Source organism: Phaseolus vulgaris, chromosome 10 (assembly GCF_000499845.2).
Source record: "Phaseolus vulgaris cultivar G19833 chromosome 10, P. vulgaris v2.0, whole genome shotgun sequence".
In the NCBI taxonomy this organism is placed as follows: domain Eukaryota; kingdom Viridiplantae; phylum Streptophyta; class Magnoliopsida; order Fabales; family Fabaceae; genus Phaseolus; species Phaseolus vulgaris.
In genome coordinates, this window is record NC_023750.2 from 1,345,000 (window position 1) to 1,352,526 (window position 7,527).

Genomic DNA, 7,527 nt, shown 5'->3' on the forward strand with positions numbered 1-7,527 from the left:
TTTAGTTTCTTGCTCAAATTTATTCTCCATCACTGATAATTTATTTACTTTTTCTTATTTTTTTATTGTCGTATATAATTTGTGATGTTATTTTTTTTTTTTTTTTGAACGGAGTTGGAATCAAGAAAACTATTGGAACTTCTTCTTTCTAAACACCCTTGCTATCATTTTGTCACTCTGCCTTTCAGTTTTCGTAAAATCCAGAATCGGATAATACATGCAAAAGACACTCTGAGCTCTCAAATCAAAAATTAGTATTCGGCATTCGGTGTTCTAACTACTGTTATAAAAAACTTTAAAACAAACCACATTTAAATGTGATATTATCTCCATATACATAGAAACATTCTGAATGTAGAGCTTGCATTTACTAGTGTGACAAAAAGTGAAAGACATCAAAACACTTTTTGAAGTAGAAGCTGCACCAATACCATTAATTTAAACTTGTTTTTAATTGATTAGCAAAACATAATATTGATGATCATTAAGTAAAAGGTGTTCTGCATACCTCGGTTCCCGGAGAGCCCAACACAGGATTCTGTTTGATTATTGGTTTGTGTCGGTGTAGGTGTCTGTGAATTATTATAATTGAATTGAATTTGGTTGATGAAAAATGTTAAACAAAAACCAATTGGTACCAGAGCCAGCTCATGCATCAGTGGGATCATGAAGTGAAGGTAAAAGAGACAAAGGAGCTTTTGAGGTTCTAGAAAATGAATGATCCATGCTTGGCTTGAGGATACATACCAACAATGAAAGGATCTCAAAAGATGTTGTTGGAAAGGTTCTTGTATCTTGAAAGTGAGTTACATTATTTAAACATAAAGAAAACACATGTAGTATACAACGTTAGATATCATTGTTTTTTATTTCTAGATTTGTTATATGTAGTAAAATATGGATAAATTCGAATGAACTTCATTTTATTGAAATTGTTCTCAGAACATTCATTATCTTTTCAAGATTTTAGGTTCTTTTGCAATATGCCTTGAACATTCAGATTATTTGCTATGGTTCAACGTTTTTCTTGTATTTTAAGTGAAAAGTAGATTCTTATACAAAGGCTTGCGATTGATAATTATTTTAATATTAATGGTCATCGATTCCTTTTTAAGAAAATAAAAACAAATATAAACTTTTTATTATTCCTAAATGCAAACATTCAAAGACAATATAATATGTGTATAAATATTGAATGAAAAAAATAAAGTGTTTAAAGAGAAAAGAATAATCTTAAAGCAGATAAAATTGAAAAGAGAAAGTGAAGATATACACAAATACAAATTCTGTAGCACAAATCTAATCACACAACTATGAATCACATTTAAGTGCTTCTTGAAAGCTTGTTTTTCTTTGTACATTTCTCTTATCTTTTGTTCTTTACCTTTGAGATCTTTATATAGACTTTTGTATATGAATATTGAGACTTTAGGGTTTTTCACTTCTTCATGTAGCGGTTAGACACTAAATATAGAAACATTTACTTAGATTGATCTTTGTTCGCCTTTGCGCGTGAGACATTTTAAATTATTTTTTTATATTTCTCAAATATGAACGTTGTAGATTTAATCTTCTTAACTTCAATATCTTGATCAATCTGTCACGTCGATATTCTTCATTAATGCATTATATGCTCAATATGGTAAGTCTTGCTCTGATTGATTTTTTATTTTTGCATGTCTGATTGATTTTTTATTTTTGCATGTCTGAAGCGTGTGAGGGATTTCAAATTCTTTCTTCAAATATGATTTCCCTATACTTAATACCGATGACTATTTTACTGCAAATGTACCGTATCATAAGTAATAAATTTGTTCCTAAGGATAGATATCAAACCCACAAGGAATAGGTGAATTCTCAAGTATAATATTCACTAAATAGAAAATAATATCTAAAAGTTTGTTGAAAAGTTTGTTGGAAATGATGAAATTGTAAGAATGTAAATAAAGCAAAGTAAAAAATTTGTTCTGATTCAATTGAAAAAATTGAAATTGGGATTCATCATTCTCACTTGTTTGTATTTTTACAAAAGATTATAATATTCAGTCTTCATTAATATTGATGTAAATATAAAAGTCATTCGTATACAAAATTATTACCTCCAAAATAGTAACTATACTCTGAACTTTGACACTCGTGAAGTTTGCATGACATTCATTAGCAATAGCTTTTGCCAAAAGGGTTTTAGCAGAACGTGGAGGCTCATGAGGTGACATCCCCATTGTTCTGTTTTTTATGTTGTCTTTGGTAGTTGCACTCTTTTTGACCAAAACCAATTCAATGAAGTAGCTCTTAGACTTCACTTGATCTCACCAATAGACCTTTTCCTTGGGTTGTAAGACAATACAATAAGATGGCATACCCCTGTGAACTCTTTGAAAGTAAAGGTAAGATTTTTGTTGGACCCTCAACTGAAGGTGAATCATAAACCCTATACCTAAATCTTGGTCCCTAAATTTTAGACCCTAAACCATTGACCCAAATCCTAAACCACCCTTTAATTGCTTGCTTTTTTAGCTATTGTGGCTGGAATTCTAACATAGAAAGTTTGTCTAGTGGGGTGGGGTGCCCTTCTTGTGCTGGCCTTATTTTACTGACCAATTTCGCAACAGAAATTACATTTGTGATGAGTTGGAGGTTGGATTGGGATTGAACTCAGAAGAAAATGGACTTGTCTCACAGTGAGAGATTAAGAAAAAATTGGATTGATTGATAAGTGATGAAAAAAAAAAACAATTGCATAAGTGAATCAGTGAGAAAGATTACAGAGTGTTTGCTTATCAGAGAGCACTTACTATTACCAAGTGAACTTTAAACCTAACTCAACACCATAAAATCGATTCATAAAGTTGAGGTTTGCACCTACTTATATACAATGAAAGGTTCTAATCTCTAGTCGATGTGGGATCTCCATCACTTATAACACTCTCACCAATCTGCAGACAACACTTGAATTAATGTTTAATAATTGTATTAAGTGAAATAAATTATGATCGTATTATAAAAAATCATAAACTCAAATGACCTAAAATAATGGAGAAAATAGTGAATGTGAAAACAAGAAAAATAAGAAGATCATAAAGTGAAATCATTTCAGATTCACTTCAACTTTAAATAAAAGATTTAGTCCTTTATATTATAGACCACGTGCTTCATGTGCATTGTCTTGTCGTTTTCGTGAGCACTATATAGTACTTGAAGGGTGATAAAATGCATATAGTGAGAATGAGAGAATACGTATACGTCTCTATTGCTTGTATGAAGGCTACATTAGAAGGTTATTATAGTAACTTTAATTCTGTTTGTGTTTGATTTATAACGTTAAATTTAACTTTTTTAAAATAGCATTAGTTTATCATTAAATAACGTTTTAGAAAAAAAAATTATTTAAATTATCCTTAATCTTGACAATTAATTTGTGTAAGACTATTTGATCTATTGAAAAAGAAAAAGATACATAATGCTTTTTTGTTTTTTAAAAATATCACTCTTTCGTCAGTCTAGCTGACGAAATTGTCTTCTTTTTTCGTCGACTTAATCCACACAATTATAATGTCGTTTGCCGTAGCATGGACTTAACCCACGATATTTGCGTCTCGTTCAAAATCAACGCAAATTCATTTTGCTTCCACAATTTTAACGTCAACTGCTTATCCAGTATACATCCGACGATTAATCGTCAGTTTTCTTCTCGTTGCGTCTGTCTTTGGCCGCCCTTAATTCAAGTTTTTGTAGTGATTTGTGACTCCAATGGATCACTCTACTAGTTCATAAAAAAAACAAAATTAAAAATATGTTTAATATATAAATATTCAAATATATATATATATATATATAATTTGTTAATTTATTTTATAAATTTCGTTTTTATACTACTAGAAAAATTGTATTAAACTAAAATATTAGAATAGAAATTGCCATTTTTTAGATTTAATTAACTTCTTTTGTTATTCTAACTATTTTGAATGAAGTTTAAAATGTATTTTATTTTTTAAGAATACTAAAATATCAACACTAATTAGCTACGTGAAATCAATCAAATTTTATCAACATCAAACAACATAAACGGACAAACAATAACAAAAGAAGAGTGAGTGAGTGACGCATAAGATTAACGGTGAGAGTGTAGGACAAACGTTTCTTGTTGGTGGAGCGGAATAACATGAGAAGGATATATCATACCTCTACTTCTTCTATTCTTTGTTACGGTATGTCTTCCGAACCTCCCAATGAAACATGCGAACAACATTACAAACCTCGTATTGGGGGAAAACCTCGTTGGTAAGTGGATTGAAGAGAAATTGAACAACGAGGTTTGTTTAAGGTTTCTCGTGATTTTTTGGAGGTTGGAAAAATTTTACTTGTTATACGATGGATGCCAATTGTTTTGGGTAAAGTGTTATGAGGAACCATTTCCTCCCAAATCAATGAAAGTAAGAAATTCCTTCTCTTTTTCTTTCAATGTTGTTTTTATAGACAATTCAAGTCTTGAATAAAATTTGGAATCGTCACAAAATATCATGTAATAGTAAAACCAAATGGTTGTATTTTGGGGTCAGTTGCGATAGGATCTTAATAGTAGGTTATTACATTACGAATATAGTCGAGATTGAGGGGGTCTCCCAGAGGTCGACTCTTACCTAACGACTTGATCATCCATGAGTCGATCACGTGATTATATAGGGATCGATTCAACCGTTTAAATGATACATTACTCATGAAACGATATTGACAACTCAGATCACGTCTAATAACCAATAGTTAGAATCTGGACTTTACAAGTTGGGAATCTCACTGGAATCTTGATACTAGTGGGTTGTTATTCCACATATATAGTAGAGATTGATGAGGTCTTCCAAGGATCGATTTTGCAGGGTCGATTAACACTAATTACTGGGTCTTCTAAGGAACAATACCTCAAGGATCAATTTACTTAATTCACTCATCGTCCATTTAGAATAAAAACATAACGTTCGAGAACCAATTATCATAACTTCACACTTAAATTATCTAAAGGACTATCCAATCATGTTACATCACTTGACTGAGTCATTCATTACCTGAGACAATACAATGGTGATTTGACTTCTTCACATATATAGAGATGTATTTTGTATGTGTCATCGACTCATATTATGTGTCATCGACTCATATTAAACTTACTAATGTAATTTTTTGAATTAAAAAATAAAATAATATTGTACAATTAATGAAAAAGCTAGAGCTTTATTAATGGTTAAACTTCAAATCACTAGTTGCAAAGAACTATTTATGTAGAATAATTAAGTAAATTATTTGCTAATGTTGGATAGTTGTTAAGCATTCTTTATATGTAGAATCATTAAGTAAACTAGTGGCTGAACTACTAGGTCTAGGACTAAAACCTCATATAAATTCTCCCTAGTTAGTTGCAAGGATTTTTTTTTATGAAGTATCTTTCCTTATAAAATATATAATTTTTATTAACATATATATATTTTATAACTATACTGTTTATAATCAGCTACTCAAGCTTTATTTTATATCATTACTTATTACTTGGATTATACACTGATGCAAACATTAGTTTCTAGGCTATATAACCATAATTATCTTCTTTTAACATTAACTATTTTTTTTCTGGCTATTTTTTTATTTATTACATGTTTCACTTAATAAGAAACTGCCTATCTTGTTGGCAACGTTGTTAAAGTTATTTACTGTTCTTATTTGAACTTTCTGATATGAACCTTTTTCCCATGGTAACCAATACCAAACAACGCACTAAAAAAACACCCATAAAAAATGCTTTCCCACAAATCATTTACCATCTTTGTCGGTGTTTAACTGATAGAATTTATGGTTCATAATAATAAAAAAATTATGAAATAGAAACTAATTTTAATAATAAAAAATAATTAATTACTATATTAATTAAATTAGAGATATTTTAAATATAAATTAATTTCTAAATTATTTTTTATTATTTTTAAATAATTTCTAAATTAATATTTAATTAGCTACCAAGGTTTTAACTACCAATTATTTTAATAATAATAGAAATTAATTTAAAAATTTAATTTTTAAAATGTCTCTAATTTAGTTAATATTAATTATTTATAGTATCTAAAATTGGTAAAAATTTGGTGGTTTTTAAAAAAAAAAATTGCCACTTGTATTTCTTGGTATATTTATACTATGTATCTCTTAATCAGTTAAATATGCTTTTATGCTTTATTATTTATGAATAAATTTACTTTTGAATGTCTTTTATATAAATTTTTGGTATAAATTATACCAACTTGTCTTCTATATGTTTAATCAGTTTTCTAAATATGCTTTTACACTTTATTATTTTTGAATAAATTTATGAATATATAATTTTGCACATTTCACATATATGGAAGGGTTGCTACTACTGGTGTTGGTGATGATGAGGAAAATGTTCAATTTTGGGGGCTTAGATGCTTTTCAATGTGTATATTTAATGTAAATGACTGAATAATCAATCAACAACAAGGCAAAAGGAAATTTATTATTATAGTCCTTAGTTTTACATAGCAATATTTAATTTAACAGAATAATTTTATTTTATAGAAGGTTCAAAATATATTTTTATTTGGTTGAGCATGTTTGTTTGATGTAAATTTATATAAAAGATTAAACAAGTATATAATTTATTTTTCAAGTTCAATTTGTTATTAAAAAGCTACTTTGTGAGATGGATGTAATAAACAATACGTTGAAGAATTGGGTAAATTGGAAAATTTCTATTTAAGAGGATAAGTAACATATAGAAGATAAGGGAGAACATTTCATATAAAAAAATCATTTTCTTCTTACTGGTGGATGACGGTATTTTATATTTTTTATACAATATTTAATTGATTAAAATTATTTATTTATAATCTATATATAAAATATAGTTTTTTATTTATTTATAAGTATAGAATTTAGTGAAACATAATATATATGTTAAAGAATTATTTCTAATCTTGATAAAAAAAAAGTGTTGGTGTAAGCTATCCTAACATAAATATGTGGTTAAACTTTTTCTAAAATTTATGTTAAAATTATGTGTAATAATGACATATTTTTATATTTTATTATAATTTTATTTTTAAAATATGTTTGAAAGAGTTAAAGAAAAAAAAAATTAATTATTCTAAACCACAATTTTAAATAATATAAAACTGTTAGATACTGAAATAAGTTACGATCAGTCGTGATATATCTATCTGCTTTAAAACTTAGAATTTTGTTATAATTTAATTTTTAAATAACATTTTAAAAGGTTAAAAAATAATATGAATTTAAATTATCTTTGCTTTTAACTTGTAAATGTTATGTGATTATTAGACGTATTAAACCTTTTCTTTATCTCATTCCAACTACTAAAACGATTGCAGTTTTCTATTTTAAGTAACAATAGAGTGGAATTTGAATGTTAATAATGTTATTATAATTCAATGGAATGTGGTCCCATATATATATATATATATATATATATATATATATATATATTTCACTATTTCTAAAATTACTTGT